The sequence below is a fragment of the Petromyzon marinus genome, chromosome 39, assembly GCF_048934315.1.
Source record: "Petromyzon marinus isolate PM22_M1 ecotype Great Lakes invasive population chromosome 39, UKy_Petmar_22M1.pri1.0, whole genome shotgun sequence".
NCBI lineage: Eukaryota > Metazoa > Chordata > Hyperoartia > Petromyzontiformes > Petromyzontidae > Petromyzon > Petromyzon marinus.
The window spans coordinates 1,634,644-1,656,270 of NC_133705.1; the positions used below are offsets into that span (position 1 = coordinate 1,634,644).

The window sequence follows — 21,627 nt, forward strand, 5'->3', positions numbered from 1 at the left end:
GGGGGTACATCAGTATGCAGTCCTTGATGAACCAGGTCTTCAATGATAGCGATGGTGTCAGGTACCAGGACTTTGGTGAACAAGGACACCACATCAAAACTGACAAGCAGGTCGTTTGGGGACAGGGAAATGCCTTTGATTGTCGATACCAGGTGAGTAGAATTTAGTACCGCAGATGTGGTTTTTCCAGTGAAAGGTCGCAGTATATCAGCGAGAAAACGTGCCAGTTTGTAGGTGGGGGAGCTGATAGTAGAGACGATGGGACGAAGGGGTGTATCTTCTTTGTGTATCTTTGGAAGGCCATATAATCTTGGTGGTCTGGCAGCAGAGGGTTTCAACGAGAACTGTTTGATCTCATCAATTAATGCTGTTGAATCAGAGATGATTTTGTTCGTTTTGGTGACCAGGCTGTTGGTGGGATCTCTTTTTATTTTTGTATAGCTGCCATCGTTGAGTAGTTCTTGAATTTTGTTGTTATATTCTGTTTTGTCCATGATGACAGTGGCATTGCCTTTGTCGGCTGAGAGGACGACAATATCATCCCTCTTTTTTAATTGAGATAATTCAAAACGTTCATCTTTGCTGATGTTGCTGGGTGGCAACTTAGCGTTTTTGAGGGTTGCAGCGATTTCAGATCTTGCTACGTCTGCAGAGATGTGACTCAAGCCCTTGAGTGCAACGTCGACATGGGCAATGATATCATTAACCGGTAAGTGTCTCGGTGTGACAGCAAAGTTTAGACCTTTAGCTAAAACGGATTTCAGACCATCAGAAATGGAACTGTTACTGCGATTAATTACGACTTTGTTGACGTCTATCTTTTCGGTGTGTGGATCCGATTTTTTGCTGGAGAAGTGATTGAATTTGGAAATCAAATTGTCCCTACATTTGTTCGACATAGTGGCAGCCGAAGAGGTAGTCATATTGTCTACATGTTCCCAATCCGATGTAGACATTGTTGCTGTCAATTTTAAGTGTGATTTGTAGAGTGTCTTGTCTAACTGATCGAGTTCGGTGCGTGTAAGTCTGATTTTTTTTCCGAGATAAGAGCGAAGCTAGTTCTAGCTAGAATTCGTTTTGCATTGAGAGAAGTTGCAACAGCAGAGGTTAGTGTAAATGCAGTTGGTATTACCTTAGAGTCGCGGCATCTCTTCAGAAAGGTGGGAGACTCGATTAGTTGAGCCTTCTTATCCCGAAGTCTGTTGAATGATCTTAAGGATGTGTGGAATCCCTCCCCGTAGAGGCGGTTAAATTTCGATTTAAAGCTTTCGTGACTGCAATGATTCATCTTCTTTGGTTCTTTCGGTAAAGTCACGTAGAATGAGAATAAAATAATAAATTGATAAAATAAAATAACAAAATAATATTCTCACGACGTTTCAGCCACAACACAAGCGGCCTTCATCAGGTGAAGGGACGAGACTGTCTGGTAGGACAGCGCTGGAGTGAAAGAGCCAACGTATTCATGGAAAAATTTGAAACTGACGCCATCCAGACTGCCACTCTACGCCCGACCTTATGGAAGAGGTACGTTGATGACACCTTTGTCATCTGGCCACATGGCCAGCCTGCTCTAGACCAATTCCGCGACCACATCAATTCCATACACCCAGCCATCAGATTTACCATGGAGGTCGAAAAAGATGGCAAACTACCCTTTTTGGATGTCTTAATTAAAAGGAGACATGATGGTTCAATGAGCCACTGTCTACAGGAAAGCTACCCATACAGATGCTTCCTTGAAACCGGATTCCCACCACCATCCATCCCAGAAGAACTCCCTCATCAAGACTATACCATAGAGCCCAATGCATTTCCGACCAGGAACACATTACCAGTGAACTCAAGCACGTACACCAGGCTCTCAGGGCTAATGGCTACTCCGACTACACAATCCGCAAAGCCATCACTCCAGTCATGAAGAAGGATCCTCTTGTGGAACCACTGAAAACCATCACCTTACCCTACATTGCAGGGGTCACTAAAAAGATCTCCAAAATCCTGAATAAACACAAGATCCAGGTCCGATTCAACACAGTACATAAAATCCGTGATTTAGTTCCATCTGTAAAAGATGCTGTTCCAGACATACAGTACCCGGGCGTTTACAAACTAAAGTGCCTATGTGGTAGTAGCTACATTGGAGAAACCAAAAGACATATCTCGGACCGCATCCGCGAACATAAAGCAGACTTGAAACACGGTAGGACGAACTCCTCTGCCGTGGCAGATCACTGTTATAATTCAGTGGGCTCACATGACATTGACTTCTCCAAGACGGAGGTTCTTTGCAAACCAACCGGCTACCAGGAGAGATTCGTTCATGAGGCCATTCACATATACAAGCACAGAGACAATTTCAACCGAGAAGATGGATTCTGGCTTAGTAACCACTGGAAAGATGTTTTAAATCATTTCTGTTCTTAATTAATTGTATTTTTACGATGACCTTCAGACCGCAGCTCTTTCGCCAGCATTGCCTCTTAATACCTCTCACACCACGGTTAATGGTATGGTTTTACAACATGGAGTAAACTAGGGCCTCGCAGCTGTCTCTCTCCCCCTCCTCTGTTCCGACCATGGACGAACTCGTCCGTCTGAACGGAGCCCGTAGCTATCCGTGGTGCTGAAGTTGAGGGTAAGAATCCACCCATTTTTTCGCCATATAGCATTGTGATATATAACGACTTATTGTTGGTAGCTTAGCTGATTGGAGAATATAGAGTTTATTGGTAACATGAAGGTAATTTATATTTTAGTTTTGTATTGGTTCACTATATGGTACTGTGAATAGCTCAGATGTGTAGGCCTTGACTTCAACAGTCATTTCTGTGAGCAGTTACAAGCTAATCACTCAGCCATTTCAATGCTAAATTATATGCTAATTCCATTGTCAAGGCACTTTGTTCCTCTCACACAGCTTAAAGGCCGTGATTTGAACGTGGCTCTTTCACTCCAGCGCTGTCCTACCAGACAGTCTCGTCCCTTCACCTGATGAAGGCCGCTTGTGTTGTGGCCGAAACGTCGTGAGAATATTATTGTTATTTTATTTTATCAATTTATTATTTTATTCTCATTCTACGTGACTTTACCGAAAGAACCAAAGAAGAGGGGATCAAATACTTTTTTCCCTCACTGTATATGTGATAAACCACTTTTTTTCCTGTCATTTGTAACAAGGTCGCTTTTGAAAAAGATCTATATATCTCTGTGGGCCTTAGCTAGTACGATGAAAAATAGTTCAGTTTTAGTTTATTGAGTGGGTAGGTGTGTGATTGAATCATGGGTGGTTGGGTAGGTGGGTGAGTAGGTAAGTGGCTGGGTGAGCGGGCGGGTGAGCGGGCGTGTGAGTGTGTGAGTTAGAGAGTGGGTGGGTGGATGGGTGGGTTTGTGAGTGGGGGAGTGAATAGGTGAGTGGGTGGGTGAGTGGAGTCTTGAGTGAGTGGGTCAGTGATTGAGTGAGTGGGTTGGTGGGTGGGTCGTAGAGTTAATGAGTGGGTGTGTAGGTGGGTGCACAGGTAAGTTTTTGAGTGGCTGGCTGTGTCCATGAGCGAGTGGGTTGGCGGCTGAGTGGGTGGCAGGGTGACTGGGTTTGTGAGTGGGTTTGTGAGTAAGTGTGTGGGTGGCTTTAGTAGTTGACTGGGTGGTGAGTCAGATAATGAGGCGCCACAGTGGCGAGATGTTAACTCCCTCGCTTGGTATATTGGACATTGTAAGAAATAAAATAAAACCCCTCTTATGGATGATATTGGTCGCGAAAGCTGACGTGTTAAACTGGTATATTGGAATTCATAGGTTTGACCCCAACCCTGATGCCTGTATATTTGGAGTTTGCATGTTCTCCCTGTGGTCGTGGGCATTTTTCTCTGGGTTCTCTGGGTTTTCCCTCCACATTTACAAACATGCCTTTATAGGAAATTAGCTGCTATACATTTATATGTGCTAACCCACTTGGTTGAGCCATCATTTGTGGCCACGTCGCTGCTGAAAAAGATCTATATAACTAACTTGTAGTTTTTTTTTTATTGAGTGAGTGAGTGGGTTCCTGGGTGGTTGGGTGGGTGGGTTTGTGGGTGTTTGAGTGAGTGGGTCATTGTGTGAGTGGATAGGTTAATATGTGAGTGGTGAGTAGGTGAATGTGTGGGTGGTTGAGTGAGTGGGTGGTTGGATAAATGGTTGGGTGACTGGTGGGTGGGTAATTTAGTGTGGGAGGTTGAGTGGGTGAGTTAGTGTGTGAGTGGGTGGTTGAGTCAGAAAATGGGTCACTATGGTGTTGAGATGTTAACTACCTCGCCCAGAATACAGGAAGTCATCAATCCCAACCCTGAGCCTGTATATTTGGAGTTTGCATCTTCTCCCGTGGTCGTGTCCATTTTTCTCTGATTCCTTCGGGTTTGTTTAACACGTAGACTTTCATGACCAATATCATCCATAAGAGGTTTCTTTGGGGGTTAGATCGCGTAAATCTATAAATGTGTCTTTAAAACCCACCACCACCCGACACAGCCAACTAGTAAGGGTTGTCACGTAAACAGAACATTCCAATTTGTAACTAGTACAGCACACCGGTGTGTTGGAGAGTCAAGCCACAACATTTACAATCTGAGTACGACGTTTCGCCAGTAATTACAACTAGCTTCAGCAGGCGACTGCCAGATTTGTGGAGGCGTTCACCCTGTTTCGTTCCTTATATAGAGACGTAGATGTCGTGCCCGTCTTTATCATTTGCCTGTTATCAATTTAAAAGTAGAAATAGTTGTTATTATTGTTGTAATCACGTTATAAGGAGAAAAAATTGTGATTATTTCGTTAAAAGAAGAAATAATTATTGTTATCAAGTTGTAAGTGGAAATAATAATTATTGGTATCATTCGCCTGTTCTTACCATTCGTCTGTTCTCATTCGCCTGTTGTTCTCATTCGCCTGTTGTTATCAAGTTATAAGTAGAAAGTTATTATTGTTATCATTCGCCTGGTGTTGGTAGCGCACGTCTCTAATCCAGCACTGTGGAAGGTAGCGAGGGTTGGCGAATCACCGCACAATGATGTTGTCAAATCCCCTTCCCGTGGGCGTCAAGGTGCTATAACCTGACTCGCCAGGAGAAGGCAGTAGAGCAAGTGGACTAATCACCATCTTCACCTTGTTGTATATCTGTACAGGGATAGAGTGTTTCACCCTCGCACGCATGGGTTTTCTATGGGTACTCCGGTTTCCCCCACGTGTATAAACACTCGTAATTAATTGGCGCATAATGCCTCCATAGAGGACTGCAGAGCTTGGACAATCGTTGGTACTGGCTCACCACGTGGCTTCCTTCCTGCACGTGTGTGGTTCCTCATGCCTCTGAGTCGTTCTTGTGCGCGCTATAAAACTTTAAATAATTACTATTATTCACCAGGCGGTCGTGTTGCAAGCCTGTAATCCAGCAGTGGAAGGCAGCAAGGGTTAGTGGACCACACAGTGAATGTTGTGAAACCCCCTTCCCGTGGGCGTCGAGGTGCCTTCTCCTGGCTGGCTGGCCAGGAGAAGACGGTACAGAAATTGGGATAATCGCCATCTTTGCATGTACGGTTTAAAGTGCTGCCCCCTCGTATGCGTGGGTTTTCTCCAGGTGCTCTGGTTTCCCCCACTTGTGTAAGCACTCATCATTCATTATAGCTTCAACCGAGAGGATGGTTTCAAATTAAGCAACCACTGGAAGGACGTTTTAAATCATACCAAACGTCAACTAATTTCTAACAGCAATTTCAAGTAGTGGTATACCAAGCATATTCCTTCCGAACTTTCTATTTCCCTTTTTTATACTTCCCCCTTACAGCACTTTCTTGCCGATCTTTAATTTTTATATTTTTTTCCCGTTTCTATTGCACACACACAGTGACCCATCCCACGCACCCTCTACACAACAAAAGACGGATTAACTCAGCCCCGCACCCCACCAAGGTCCCCCTACATGGCTCCTCCCCCCCCCCCCCCTTAACCTGCATTTAAGCTTTTCTATTTCCACGGTTTTCTACTCCGCACCTTGCTGCACATTCTTGCCGATCTTTATATTTTTTTCTATTGTTCCTTTTCTATTGCACACACACAGTGACCCACCCCCTCACCCTCTACACAGCAAAAGACGGATTAACTCAGCCCCTCACCCCACCAAGGTCCCCCTACATGGCTCCTCCCCCCCCCCCCTCCCTTAACCTGTATTTAAGCCAGAGGTTCCCAGAGCCTCGCCACTTGGTGCAGCATTTTTTTGCTGTGACTGTTTCCACCTGAAGACGGAAGCTTGTGTTGCCTCCGAAACGTCGTTTTAATTTTTTCATTTATTTAATTTTAATTTGTTTTTTACCTACGTGACTTAACCGAATAAAACCAAAGAGTATGAATTCTTGCAGTCACGAAAGCTTCAAATCTAGAATTAACAACTTCTACGGGGAAGATTTTCACCTATCTGTCAGAGCTTTTAACAGACAACGAGACAAGAAGTCACAGCTCATCGAGACGCTGACCTTCCTCAAAAGATGCCGCGACCAGAAGGTAATACCCATCACTTTCACTCTCACATCTGCAGCTGTATCTTCACCGAACTCTAAACAGATTCTATTTAAGGCAAGTCTATCATTAATCTCAGAGAGGATTAGGTTAATTCTAGATTTAAAGCTTTCGTGACTGCAAGGATCCATACTCTTTGGTTCTATTCGGTAAAGTCACGTAGGTAAAAAATAAAACAGCAAAAATCACGACGTTTCGGCCACAACACAAGCGGCCTTCATCAGGTGAAGGAACCAGGCTGTCTCGAGGACAGCGCTGGAGTGAAACACAGCCACGCTCAGACCGCGACCTTTAAGCTGTGTGCGAGGAAACAAGGTGCCTTGACAAAGGAATTAGCATAAGAATTAGCATTTGATTGGCCGACTTAGCATGATGAACGGTGTACATGCGGGTGCACATGCCGGTTGGCGCGGGGGGGGAGGGGGAGTTTACCTATTGATGGGTGTGAAAAGGGAATTTTTAAGAGCTGCGAAAGTTTGGGGTACCACTACTTGAAAAATATACTGTACCATTGAAAATTAGTTTAATGTTTGGTTCGATTTAGAACATCTTTCCAATGGTTGCTTAATTTGAAACCATCTTCTCGGTTGAAATTGTGTCTGTGTTTGTAGATCTGAATTGCCTCGTGAACAAATCTCTGATAAAAACCCGTGGGTTTGCAAAGAACCTTGGTATCGGAGAAAATTATATCATGATCAATCACAGCGTTGTAACAGTGATCAGCTACGGCAGAAGAATTCGTTCTGCCGTGTTTCAAATCTGATTTGTGCTCGCGAATTCGGCCAGAGACATGTCGCTTTGTCTCCCCGATATAGCAATCACCGCAGGTACAACTCAATTTGTAAACCCCGGGGTACTGTAAGTCAGGAATGACATCCTTCATGGATGTGATCAGATCACGAATTTTGTCTACTGTATTGAACCGGACCAGGATCTTGTGTTTGTTTAGAATTTTGGAAATCTTTTTGTAACGCCTGCTATATATGATAATGTGATGGTTTTGACCGGAGTATCAAGTGGTTGTTTCTGTATGGAGGGAGAAACAGCTTGGCGGTTGGTACGGTCAGAATATCCATTCCTTTTGAGGGCCAGTTGTACATGTTTTTAATTCACTGGTCAGGTGGTGTTGGTCCGAAATGCAATGAACCCTATGGTATAAAGTTTTGTTGAAAGAATTCTTTTGGGCTGGGTGGTGGTGGGAATCAGGTTTCAAGTAGGAATCTGTGTGGGTGGGTTTCCTGTAGACAAAATGCCCCAATGAGCCATCAGGTCTCCTCTCAAACAGAACATCTAAGAATGGTAGCTTGCCATCTTTCTCCACTTCCATGGTGAATTTGATGGCGGGATGTCTGGAATTGATGTGGTGTAGGAAAAGGTTCAGAGCTGGGAGGCCATGTGGCCAAATGACGAAAGTGTCATCCACATATCTCTTCCAAAGGGAAGGTCTGAGGGTGGAAGTCTGGATGGCATCTGATTCAAATTTCTCCATGAAAATATTGGCTATTACTGGTGACAAGGGGGATCCCATGGGGGTACCCTTATTTTGTTTGTAGAAGGAGCCATTCCAAGTAAAGTAGGTATTGGTGAGGCAGTGCCTAACCAGTGCAGGTGTATCGGGGTCTAGTCCATGTTGGACCAAATTTTCAATTATTTCAATGGTATCAGGTACTGGGACCTTGGTGAACAAAAAGACCACATCGAAGCTGACAAGAATATCATCAGGGGAGAGTACAACGTCTTTGACCATAGAGACCAATTGGGCTGAGTTAAGTACTGCTGAGGCGGTCTTGCCAGTGAAAGGCAGCAAGGTATCTGACAGAAAATGGGCTAGTCTATAGGTAGGACAGTTGATCGTGGATACGATGGGTCGTAGTGGGGTGCCTTCTTTATGAATCTTGGGAAGACCATAGAATTTAGGGGGTCTTGCAGCAGAAGGTTTTAGGGAGGGACGTTTAGTTGGGTCGATTAGGGAGGTCGAACTTGTGATGATCTTGTTGGTTTTTATCGCTAGGCTATTGGTAGGGTCATTTTTAATTTTTGAGTAACTTCCATCGTTGAGCAGATTCTGGATTTTGTTGTTGTATGAATCTTTATCCATAATACCAGTAGCGTTGCCTTTATCGGCTGAGAGGATGACTATATCACTTCTGTTTATTTAAATTCGCGAGTTCAAAGCGTTCATTTTTGCTGATGTTACTAATGGGTTTCTTAGCATTCTTAAGAATAGTGGCTATTTCAGCTCTCGCAACGTCTGCTTGGATGTGTCCCACGCCTTTGAGGGCTACATCGACCTGAGAGATGATATCATCTACTGGTATGTGTTTTGGGGTGACAGCAAAATTCAGTCCCCTAGCCAGTACTGTTTTCAGATTGTCCGAAATCGGCGTGCTACTCTGATTAATGACGATTTAGTTGACGTCGAGTTTTGTTATATGTGGAACTGGGTTCTTCTTTAATAGCTGGTTGAATTTAGAAATCAGGTTAGCTTTACATTTGACTGACAATGAATCAGCAGAAGAAGCAGTCATGTTGGCTATGTGATTCCAATCCGCACCAACCGGCATGTGCACCCATATGTACACCACCTCTACACCGTTCATCATGCTAAGTCGGCCAATCAAATGCTAATTTTTATGCTAATTCCTTTGTCAAGGCACCTTGTTTCCTCGCACACAGCTTAACGGTCGCGGTCTGAGCGTGGCTGTGTTTCACTCCAGCGCTGTCCTCGAGACAGCCTGGTTCCTTCACCTGATGAAGGCCGCTTGTGTTGTGGCCGAAACGTCGTGATTATTGTTGTTTTATTATTTACCTACGTGACTTTACCGAATAGAACCAAAGAGTATGGATCCTTGCAGTCACGAAAGCTTTAAATCTAGAATTGATAACCTCTACGGGGAGGGCTTTCACCTATCTGTTAGAGCTTTTAACAGACAACGGGACAAGAAGTCACAGCTCATCGAGACGCTGACCTTCCTCAAAAGATGCCGCGATCACAAGGTAATACCCATCGCTTTCACACTCACTTCTTCTGCTGTATCTTCTCCGAATTCTAAACAGATTCTGTTTAAGGCCAGCCTATCTTAAATCTCAGAGAGGATAAGGCTACTCCGATTTGAACTCGATACTTTAGACAGGACTCTCCTACAAGCTCATTTAATGTTAACACAAAAAAATGTCACCTTCTGATTGGAATTACATTGACAACATGACTGCTTCTTCTGCTGATTCACTGTCAGTCAAATGTAAAGCTAACCTAATTTATTTCTGATTGAGAGGGGGTCAAATATATAACATTTTTGACATGCGTTTTTTCTGGATTTTGTTGTTGTTATTCTGTCTCTCACTGTTCAAATAAACCTACCATTAAAATTATAGACTGATAATTTCTTTGTCAGTGGGCAAACGTACAAAATCAGCAGGGGATCAAATACTTTTTTCCCTCACTGTATACATAAATAAATAGTGCATATTTAGTGTATTATTGAGTGCATGTTTACGTGCTCTAACCCAAAAATCTCGATCATGGACTCAAAAAACCGCTGGGAGACTTCTCACCCAGACCCGTAGCAAGACGATATCGCCCCAATATTCAAATTGTTCAAATATCCCCCGAACGAGTCCAGGATCAATTTAAAGATCATACTCGGCATTCTGAAGGTCCTCCGTGGTCTGACAATGATCACGTTGCCATGTTTACGCTTCTTACAAATATTTTTGCCCCGTTGAATCGATCGCCAAACCCAAGTGACGGTAATGTTACGATTAAAAAAATCTCAGTGGGTGACCTCTGGGCAGAGCATGACCTTGCAAACAGACGACCAATCGAGTGAAATAAACATGGGAAACGCACCTCGATGAACAGGCTGACTTCCCTGTGTGTTTGGACAAACTCATTCATCACAGGCAAAACGAACATGTCCCGAATGCCCACGTCCTTCAGGAACTGCATCTGGAGGTGTTGGCACACCAATTGCATCACCTAGCAAAAGAGGAAAACAGCAGGAACGACGTGAATACATCATCGCCATGCAGCAGTCTACGCCCGTCAATTTCTCACAGCGGTAGTAAGGTCCTTAGGTGTCTGGGAGCACAAGGCAGGTGCAGGTGGGTGAGTCATAATTTCCATCCCTGACGCCAAAACTTATTTCAGGCTGTGCAAGAGATAATGACATGGGTTAATTGTCACACAAGCCAATTAGAAAGCTGCCATGCTGTTAATGGTTAGTAAACTGAACTCACAGACCAGAGGTCGCTAAATGGGTACACCACAGTTAGCTGATCGGCAAGTCACGTGTGATGCAGCCAAGTGTGGCTTTCAGCCGGCTCTTCCAACACACCTGGTCAACGTGGAAAAGTAGAATATGGGACCTTCCTGGTGTGGACTAATCAGTTTCAAAGACAATGCATATATTATCAGAGCATGTTTGCATGTTCACCACAAGTACGTGTGGTTAATGCAGACAGGATTCCTTGAATAAGGATTCTGTTTGGTGTTTTAACATCTTAACACCTGTTGTATTGCCAGAAAGGGTAAAACCTATTGTTATATGGAAAAGTAGACCAAATACTCGAAAAGAGTTTGCTCTCATGAAGGTCATTTCACCAGCGGTGGTGTGACCAAGCAATTGCAGAGCTGCACTTTTATATAAGTCAGGTCAGAGCCAGATACACATTGGAGGATAAACATCCCACGGTGGCTGGGCAATTGTTGTGCAATAATGTCAGGTCAAACTTACTTAGGATATTTACAGGTGCGTTTTATTCATGCCGTATATATTAATGCACACATTGTGTAGTAGTGGTATTATTATTAAACTCACCTTTAATGACGATGACCATAAACATGATTAAGAGTGTGACTATTAAAGAATGTGCGACTGTACAATGTGGACGTAGCGGAGGGGCCCCCCACGGTGAGCGGTGACGCAACGCGCGCAGTGGCCCGCGTCACGTGGTTGGCACCTCACGTGCACAGAGCGAGGCAGGCAGAGCCAGAGGGGGGCGGCGTTGCCTAGGCGACTTTGGCGTCCTCGCGGTCTACTCCACGGTCAAGCTGCGTGTCACTTGGTGACCCCCCCACCGCCTCTTACTGGACACCTGTGAGTGAGAGCTTGATAGCGCTTCGGATTTCTCCAGGGTCAAAACAGATTTTGATTCCGAGTACAGTGTGCACAGCACCTGTACGACGGGTCCTCGTTTAACGCAGTAGATGCGTTCCTGAAAAGTGCCGCATTAAGCGAAAACTATTTCCCCCGTAATGAATGTCCAAGCGCAGTCAGAATTGGGTTACAAATAACTTGAGGGGACGCCGCCGCGTTACCGTCTCGTCTCGCTCAACCGCGCAGCTCAAGAAAGTAGTTCGGCGTCGACCGCTCACAAGTCGCCTTATGGCGGTGCGCGTTCCCTAAATGAAGGCAGCCGCATTATAGCGTGAACACGCGGGACAGACCCAGTTGTCGTGTGCGGGTCAACTCCCTGAGATAAACTTGCTGCCGACTTCATGCGTTGTATACGCCCAGTGCTCAGCCAATTGTTGTGAGCGTCGCTCCTCTGCCCTCTGTTGTTAATGGAGGGAGACTGCACCCAACTGCCAAGTATCATCCTTCGCGAGCCTCTTCAAAACGCTCATCTTGACACCGCTGGAAGCAGCCATCGGCCTTGACCTCACCCCACAACAGTGCAAGTTTAACCGCTCAACATTAAAACACAACGATGGGTCGCTTGCACCAATCGCACAACATCACAGCGTTGACTCTCAGCTGTTGCTTGTGTAGAGGGGGTCAGATTGTCCAGACATTCGGTTGATACTAATAGGGTTTATTTGCCAGTATTGTAGATTATTTGAATTCCATTTGTTTGGGCGTCAGGGTGGTGCAGTGGACACGCCCGTGCATGGCATCTTCTGAAGGAGTGCCTGGCTTCGCTTTCCTAATTCTGGTCCCTTTCTCTGCATGGGTTTACTCCCATAGCAAAACAACAACAAAAACATACACTGTAACTGGTACTAGCCAAACATCTGGGATTGTTTTTGTTATGCTGCATTGCCCAAAATGGCATTTGGTGATAAAAAAATTTGGCAGGAATTGATGCTCTAATGCAATTTGAACTCTTATATATTTTTTTTTCATGACTTGGTTAGCGTTCATATTCTTGGTTCTTTCGGTAAAGTCACGTAAATAGAAAACAAGAAATAAAATTCAAATGAAATAAAAAAATAAAAAAATAAATAACCCCCAAAAAATCAATTGAAAATAATAAAAGCAAAAAACCCAGGACGTTTCAATCGCAACACAAGCGATCTTTATTTTATTGTTTTTGTTTGTTGTTTACGTGACTTTACCGAAAGAACCAAGAATATGATTTCCTGCAGTCACGAAAGTTTTAAGTCAAAATTTGCTTCGCATTCCTTTACTTTGCCCTCCCATCTGTTTGTACTGTTGTTTGTTGTTGTAACTTTCTGACTCGCCCCGACTGGACATATGTGAAAAAAAGAGCTTTATAGCTCATCAGATTCGTCCAGCCTAATTAAAGATTCTGATTCGGACATTAACTGACCCAGTTTTCGCGTGGAGATCACGGCCAGGATGTGGAACAAAGGGACCCCCGGTCACCCTCACGTGGAATGCCTAAGTGGTGGCTTAGGGAAGGCCTTTATTCAACAATGTATATCATGGCCGATAAGAATTTTTATAGTCATACACCATAGCCCACGATTTCCTGCACCGTTCATTCACTTGAGGAGACTGCGCATGGTGGAGATGGATGACCCTCGGTATCCTGTCCCAAAGTGATTCCAGTGGTTCAGGTAGTGGAAGAGTTGCTAGCGCTTCTGGCTCTTGCCGAAGCCTTGTGACTTTGGGATGAGAGCGTGGTAGGATGAGTGAAGCGTGGAGCTAAAGCTCCTGGAACATCCTGTACCCAAACAACACCAAACATTCAAAATCTTACAATGCTGCTGTTCCAGCACGAACAACATAACAATGAACAACATTTTCACAAATTCAACGTAATGCAGAAAATTGAGTGGCTCGAGGTTAATTTCAATGTCAGAGCACCGACCCAATGCCATTGAGGTCCTCCGTTCAAAATTCAGTGAGCCATCTATCAACAAACGTTCCTGCGAATTGAGGGCAGGAATGCTGTGGTCTCAACTTGGTCACCAATGGCTGCACAGTAAACATCATGTCAAATGTGTTTTTGTTCACTGAAGCATATCCCAGCTCTGAGGGTTTGAATTCCATTTGACGTGTAATGAATTATCTTCAGCTTGGATTTCTGGTAAAGCACATCAGTGGCAACTTGTCTCTGAACCAGGGGTTCCTTGTTCGACAAACTGTGTTTTTGGAACATTCAAGCATCCTCAAGTGCCGTGGATAAGTAAGAGTTTTATCGTTCCACTATTGTTTTGTGCACCGTATCAGCTTTAACAGGATTTGCCCAAAAAGCCTTAGCAAGGAAGGATGAATCTTTGTAAGTTAGCAAATAGAGAGGGTGGAGACCTCAGCATGTAGACATCTCAACCACAACTCTACCTGGTCTCTGTTATTTATTTAATGAGCCAGCCCTTGCCACACTGAGGTTATACGAATGAACCTTGCATGCCACAGACAGGGCAGTGAACGGCAGTTGCTGCTATTGTTTTGGTTGTTTGTAGTTTTTTCTTACCCAGCGATGGCAAGCTCGTACTCCGAGTGCCCATAGAAGGAGGCTGGGTCAAAGATGACGGGCCCTTCATTTATCTCTGCAGCGTTCCCAGTCCATAGGTCACCGTGGAGCAGTGCCGGAACCACCTCTACGTCCCGGAAAAAATCCCCCAACCGAAGCTGCACACCACGCAAAAAACAACACCATTTTATTCATGATAACGTTTTTTTCGAGTTAGATCGCATAAATTTACATGCGTCGTACACCCACTCCAATTGCCATTAGGCAATTGCCAGAAGTCAGAACGCTTCTGGCAATTGCTTGATGATGCTGGTTGTAATCACCAGCTAAAGGTCGTACTCGTTTGAAAATGTTCTGCGTTTCCTCTCTAACACACCAGAGTGCCGAGCAATAACATAAATGGCACGTTCTGTTCATGTCAGAAACATTACTAATGGGCTGTGTTGGGTGGATGTGGGTGTACGACGCATTTACACTTACGCGATCTAAGCCAAAAAAAACTTTATCATGAATAATATTGGTCGCGAAAGCCTGCGTGTGAAACACCACTTTACCTTTGTGCACATGATGAACTACACTGCTGCATGTATTAACTCTTTCCTGCTCCGAGATGACTGCAAGTTGCGGGGTGCATCCCATTCACCGCTGAATCTCGTGTACGTCATCGGAACGTAATAGGAAGTAAATATTAAATAACTTTATCGGTACCGAGGATCCCACAAGGCCGTGCGGGAAGGTGTGTAGCACAGTTTGGTACCAGCTATAATAGAGTGCTGTCCTGTCGCTACGGTGCTCTGTGGCGTGTACAATGTCTTTAAAAACAACGGCGCTATGCCTCTCTAAATAAAATTACCGCTGAACCGCTTGCGCGTTCCGAGATTCGGTGGTGAACGAGACCCATTCTGAAATGAGCAGTCGTCTCGGAACGGTAAAGGGTTAAGGGCGAGAGTGAAACGGCTTACGAACCTGAAGCCGAGACCAGAGCTCGCGGGTTTCCCGTTCACCGTAGTCCTTCTCTATCATGTCCAGCTGAAGCTGCAGTCGCTGCCGTGAGAAGAACGTCACCCAGTCCTCCTGCCACTCATTCAGCTGGTGGCATAAATATAGTTTTATTACAGACATTTAAAAACATAAGCAAATAATACCTATTCTTAGTTTTTTCGGTAAAGTCACGTTGAAGAGAAACAACAAAATAACAAAATATATATAAAACAATAAAAAATTCTCACGACGTTTCGACCATAACTCAAACGGTCATCATCAGGTGTGTCGGTTTGCATAAATTTATTTTGAAAACGGCATCTTTATTTATTTATATAAAAATAACGTTTGCGTCACGCGCAACGATTGGCTGTTTGCCAGGACTAGTCCATCTATTTTTTGAAAAGAGGAGGGGGGAGACGAAATTTGTTTTTATGTATGCTGTCTGAAAGCCACTGTAAGCGTGAACAATCAATCAAGAACTGAAATGATTTATCAAATCTTTCCAATGATTGCTAAGATAGAATCCATCTTCTCGGTTGAAATTGTCTCTGTGTTTGTATATGTGGATAGCCTCATGAACGAATCTCTCATGGAAGCCAGATGGCTTACAAAGAACCTCCGTCTTGGAAAAGTCAATGGCATGTGAGCCTACTGAATTAGAACAATGATCTGCTACGGCCGAGGTGTTGGTCCTACCGTGTTTAAGGTCTGCTTTATGTTCACGAATGCGGTCCGAGATATGGCGTTTGGTTTCTCCAATGTAACTACTATCACAGAGGCAACTTAGTTTGTAGACACCAGGGTATTGTATGTCCGGAATCACATCTTTTACAGACGGAACCAGATCACGGATTTTATGTAATGTGTTGAAACGGACCTGGATCTTGTGTTTATTCAAGATTTTGGAGATCTTTTTTGTGATCCCAGCAATGTAGGGTAAAGTGATGGTTTTGAAAGGCTCCTCAAGAGGGTTCTTCTTCATGGTTTGAGTGATAGCTTTGCGGATTGTATAGTCGGAGTAACCATTAGCCCTAAGAGCTTGGTGTACGTGCTTGAGTTCACTGCTTATGTGTTCCTGGTCGGATATGCATTGGGCTTATTGATACAAAGTCTTGATGAGAGAATTCTTCTGTGATGGATGGTGGTGGGAATCCGGTTTCAGATAAGCATCCGTATGGGTAGCTTTCCTGTAGACAGAGTGGCTCATTGAACCATCAGGTCTCTTTTTAATTAGGACATCCAAAAAAGGTATCTTGCCATCTATTTCGACTTCCATGGTAAATCTGATGGCTGGGTGTATGGAATTGATGTGGTCGAAGAATTGGTCTAGAGCAGGCCGGCCATGTGGCCAGATGACAAAAGTGTCATCCACGTACCTCTTCCATAAGGTTGGGCGCAGAGTGGCAGTCTGGATGGCGTCAGTCTCAAATTTCTCCATGAAAATGTTAGCTATAACTGGAGAAAGGGGGGAGCCCATTGGGGTGCCCTCAGTTTGTTTGTAGAAAGTTCCATTCCAAGTGAAGTATGTATTGGTTAAACAGTGTCTCACCAGGGGGGGTACCTCAGTGTTTAGTCCTTGATGAACCAAGTCTTCAATGATTGCAATGGTGTCAGGTACAGGAACCTTGGTGAATAAGGAAACTACATCAAAACTGACAAGCAGGTCATCTGGGGACAGGGAAATACCCTTGATTGTTGATACCAGGTGAGTAGAATTTTGTACCGCAGAGGTGGTCTTTCCAGTGAAAGGACGCAGGATTTCAGACAAAAAACGAGCTAGTTTGTAGGTGGGGGAGCTGATAGTAGAGACTATGGGACGAAGAGGTGTATCAACTTTATGTATTTTTGGTAAGCCGTATAATCTTGGTGGCCTGGCAGCAGAAGGTTTCAATGAAAACTGTTTAGATTGATCAATTAATGCGGTTGAATCAGAAATTATTTTGTTGGTTTGTGTGACGAGGCTGTTGGTGGGATCTCTTTTTATTTTTGTATAACTACCATCGTCGAGTAATTCTTTAATTTTGTTGTTGTATTCTATTTTATCCATGATAACAGTAGCATTGCCTTTGTCAGCTGAGAGAACTACAATATCATTCCTCTTTTTTAATTTATATAATTCAAAACGCTCATTTTTGCTGAGGTTGCTAGCTGGCATCTTAGCGTTTTTGAGGGTTGCAGCGATTTCAGATCTTGCTACGTCTGCAGCGATGTGACCCAGGCCCCTGAGAGCAACGTCTACTTGGGCAATTATATCATTAACTGGTATGTGTTTAGGTGTGACTGCAAAGTTTAGACCTTTAGCTAAGACGGATTTCAGACCATCGGAAATAGAACTGTTACTGCGATTAATTACGACTTTATTAACGTCTAACTTTTTGGTGTGTGGGTCCGGTCTTTTGTTGAATAGGAGGTTAAATTTGGAAATCAGGTTTTCCTTACATTTGGTCGACATAGTAGCAGCTGAAGAGGCAGTCATATTGTCTACATGTTCCCAATCCGATGTGGACATTATTGCCGTCAATGATAAGTGTGATTTGTAGAGTGTCTTGTCTAACTGATCTAGTTCTGTGCGTATAAGTCTGATTTTTTCTGAGATAAGAGCTAAGCTAGTTTTGAAAAGAATTAGTTTCGCATTAGAAGAAGTTACAGTAGCAGAGGTGAGTGTAAATGCGATTGGGGTAATACCAATCGCATTTACACTCACCTCTGCTACTGTAACTTCTTCTAATGCGAAACGAATTCTTTTCAAAACTAGCTTAGCTCTTATCTCAGAAAAAATCAGACTTATACGCACAGAACTAGATCAGTTAGACAAGACACTCTACAAATCACACTTATCATTGACGGCAATAATGTCCACATCGGATTGGGAACATGTAGACAATATGACTGCCTCTTCAGCTGCTACTATGTCGACCAAATGTAAGGAAAACCTGATTTCCAAATTTAACCTCCTATTCAACAAAAGACCGGACCCACACACCAAAAAGTTAGACGTTAATAAAGTCGTAATTAATCGCAGTAACAGTTCTATTTCCGATGGTCTGAAATCCGTTTTAGCTAAAGGTCTAAACTTTGCAGTCACACCTAAACACATACCAGTTAATGATATAATTGCCCAAGTAGACGTTGCTCTCAGGGGCCTGGGTCACATCGCTGCAGACGTAGCAAGATCTGAAATCGCTGCAACCCTCAAAAACGCTAAGATGCCAGCTAGCAACCTCAGCAAAAATGAGCGTTTTGAATTATATAAATTAAAAAAGAGGAATGATATTGTAGTTCTCTCAGCTGACAAAGGCAATGCTACTGTTATCATGGATAAAATAGAATACAACAACAAAATTAAAGAATTACTCGACGATGGTAGTTATACAAAAATAAAAAGAGATCCCACCAACAGCCTCGTCACACAAACCAACAAAATAATTTCTGATTCAACCGCATTAATTGATCAATCTAAACAGTTTTCATTGAAACCTTCTGCTGCCAGGCCACCAAGATTATACGGCTTACCAAAAATACATAAAGTTGATACACCTCTTCGTCCCATAGTCTCTACTATCAGCTTCCCCACCTACAAACTAGCTCGTTTTTTGTCTGAAATCCTGCGTCCTTTCACTGGAAAGACCACCTCTGCGGTACAAAATTCTACTCACCTGGTATCAACAATCAAGGGTATTTCCCTGTCCCCAGACGACCTGCTTGTCAGTTTTGATGTAGTTTCCTTATTCACCAAGGTTCCTGTACCTGACACCATTGCAATCATTGAAGACTTGGTTCATCAAGGACTAAACACTGAGGTACCCCCCCTGGTGAGACACTGTTTAACCAATACATACTTCACTTGGAATGGAACTTTCTACAAACAAACTGAGGGCACCCCAATGGGCTCCCCCCTTTCTCCAGTTATAGCTAACATTTTCATGGAGAAATTTGAGACTGACGCCATCCAGACTGCCACTCTGCGCCCAACCTTATGGAAGAGGTACGTGGATGACACTTTTGTCATCTGGCCACATGGCCGGCCTGCTCTAGACCAATTCTTCGACCACATCAATTCCATACACCCAGCCATCAGATTTACCATGGAAGTCGAAATAGATGGCAAGATACCTTTTTTGGATGTCCTAATTAAAAAGAGACCTGATGGTTCAATGAGCCACTCTGTCTACAGGAAAGCTACCCATACGGATGCTTATCTGAAACCGGATTCCCACCACCATCCATCACAGAAGAATTCTCTCATCAAGACTTTGTATCATAGAGCCCAATGCATATCCGACCAGGAACACATAAGCAGTGAACTCAAGCACGTACACCAAGCTCTTAGGGCTAATGGTTACTCCGACTATACAATCCGCAAAGCTATCACTCAAACCATGAAGAAGAACCCTCTTGAGGAGCCTTTCAAAACCATCACTTTACCCTACATTGCTGGGATCACAAAAAAGATCTCCAAAATCTTGAATAAACACAAGATCCAGGTCCGTTTCAACACATTACATAAAATCCGTGATCTGGTTCCGTCTGTAAAAGATGTGATTCCGGACATACAATACCCTGGTGTCTACAAACTAAGTTGCCTCTGTGGTAGTAGTTACATTGGAGAAACCAAACGCCATATCTCGGACCGCATTCGTGAACATAAAGCAGACCTTAAACACGGTAGGACCAACACCTCGGCCGTAGCAGATCATTGTTCTAATTCAGTAGGCTCACATGCCATTGACTTTTCCAAGACGGAGGTTCTTTGTAAGCCATCTGGCTTCCATGAGAGATTCGTTCATGAGGCTATCCACATATACAAACACAGAGACAATTTCAACCGAGAAGATGGATTCTATCTTAGCAATCATTGGAAAGATTTGATAAATCATTTCAGTTCTTGATTGATTGTTCACGCTTACAGTGGCTTTCAGACAGCATACATAAAAACAAATTTCGTCTCCCCCCTCCTCTTTTCAAAAAATAGATGGACTAGTCCTGGCAAACAGCCAATCGTTGCGCGTGACGCAAACGTTATTTTTATATAAATAAATAAAGATGCCGTTTTCAAAATAAATTTATGCAAACCGACACACCTGATGATGACCGTTTGAGTTATGGTCGAAACGTCGTGAGAATTTTTTATTGTTTTATATATATTTTGTTATTTTGTTGTTTCTCTTCAACGTGACTTTACCGAAAAAACTAAGAATATGAATTACTGCAGTCACGAAAGCTTTAAATCAAAAAATAATACCTACTTTATTTGGCCAATCCTTGACCTAAAACAGTGATATTCACTCATTTTCGGAGGGGGGCCACTTTCGCGAATAAGACATTATCAGTGAAAGAGCCATCTCACATTTGAAACCATTGGGGGGTTTGACAGCATGATGGGGTGTTTTCACTTGTGTGTATTGTCGGGGACTGCACGTCAGGGGTCGCAGTAAAAAGGACACCAGGGACTGCCACCGGCCCGCGGGCCTTGCAATGAAGAACACGGACTTACGATGTCACCCAGAAACGTTGAATTTTACGTACAAATGGCTGGGTAATTCTTAAGACATAATTCGACACTCATGTTATGTACCGATTATCATGCTGTAGTCTTTGAACATCTCATTTTAGCCACCAATTGATATCCTCATAAAAAATTACAACAGCATTGATCCTAACGATAGGTTCTGCGCTTAATTCCCGCACCTCCGCTTAGCACGGTTGGCTATGTACGGTGGAAAGGAAGTTCAACATACATTCATACAAGTCTGTCATACCCGGCTGAGTGTAATTGGTAATTAGCGAAAACATAACTGATTATGTGAACACTGGTTATGCAAGATCGATCTCTCAGGGAACTTGAGTGACATCTGGTGATGTCAGTTGTAACTGTTTGCCCTGTTATCAATGGTACAACTGTGTGCAATGGAAGAAAATATATGCATTCTTTAATCAAATATATTGTTTTATAAATTTGTGTACTTATGCAAGATAAAATGTAAGTCAATCTAGTTCTTCTTAAAATGTAACCTTAAACCAATGTTACCATCATCAGTGGTTAATAGACTATTACACAAAGGACTCTCATATTTCTACGATGTAATACTAATTAGACTGACATCTGAACAACAGCTGATTTCACCGCTCCATGATAAAACTAATTTAATCAAGTAAACATTATTGCCGTTCCTATAAAACTTTGGTCACCCAGGCTGTCCTTCAACAAAAGGGTATATTAAATCTATAATATAGTTTTTTCTGGGTTAGATCGCATAAAAATAAATGAGCCGTTAAACCTAGCACCACCTAACAGCCAATTAGTAAGGTTGTCACGTAAACGGAACATGCCAATCCGCTACTAGTACAGCAAACCGAAGTGTTGGAGGGAAAATCCACAACATTTACAATCTGAGTATGACGTTTCGCCAGTAATAACAACTATCATCATTA

General features: G+C 43.4%; 2 long non-coding RNA genes across 2 annotated transcripts in view; both read right to left on the reverse strand.

The window, feature by feature from the left end:
- Positions 1-21,627, reverse strand: part of LOC142930451 (uncharacterized) — a 198,208-nt gene that overhangs the window by 164,034 nt on the left and 12,547 nt on the right. The window lies entirely within an intron of this gene.
- LOC142930450 (uncharacterized) lies at positions 12,348-15,371 on the reverse strand. The gene is made up of 2 exons (XR_012946384.1): positions 15,178-15,371; positions 12,348-14,369 (listed from the first exon to the last, which is right to left on the reverse strand). It is a non-coding gene; the product is annotated as an uncharacterized LOC142930450 (long non-coding RNA).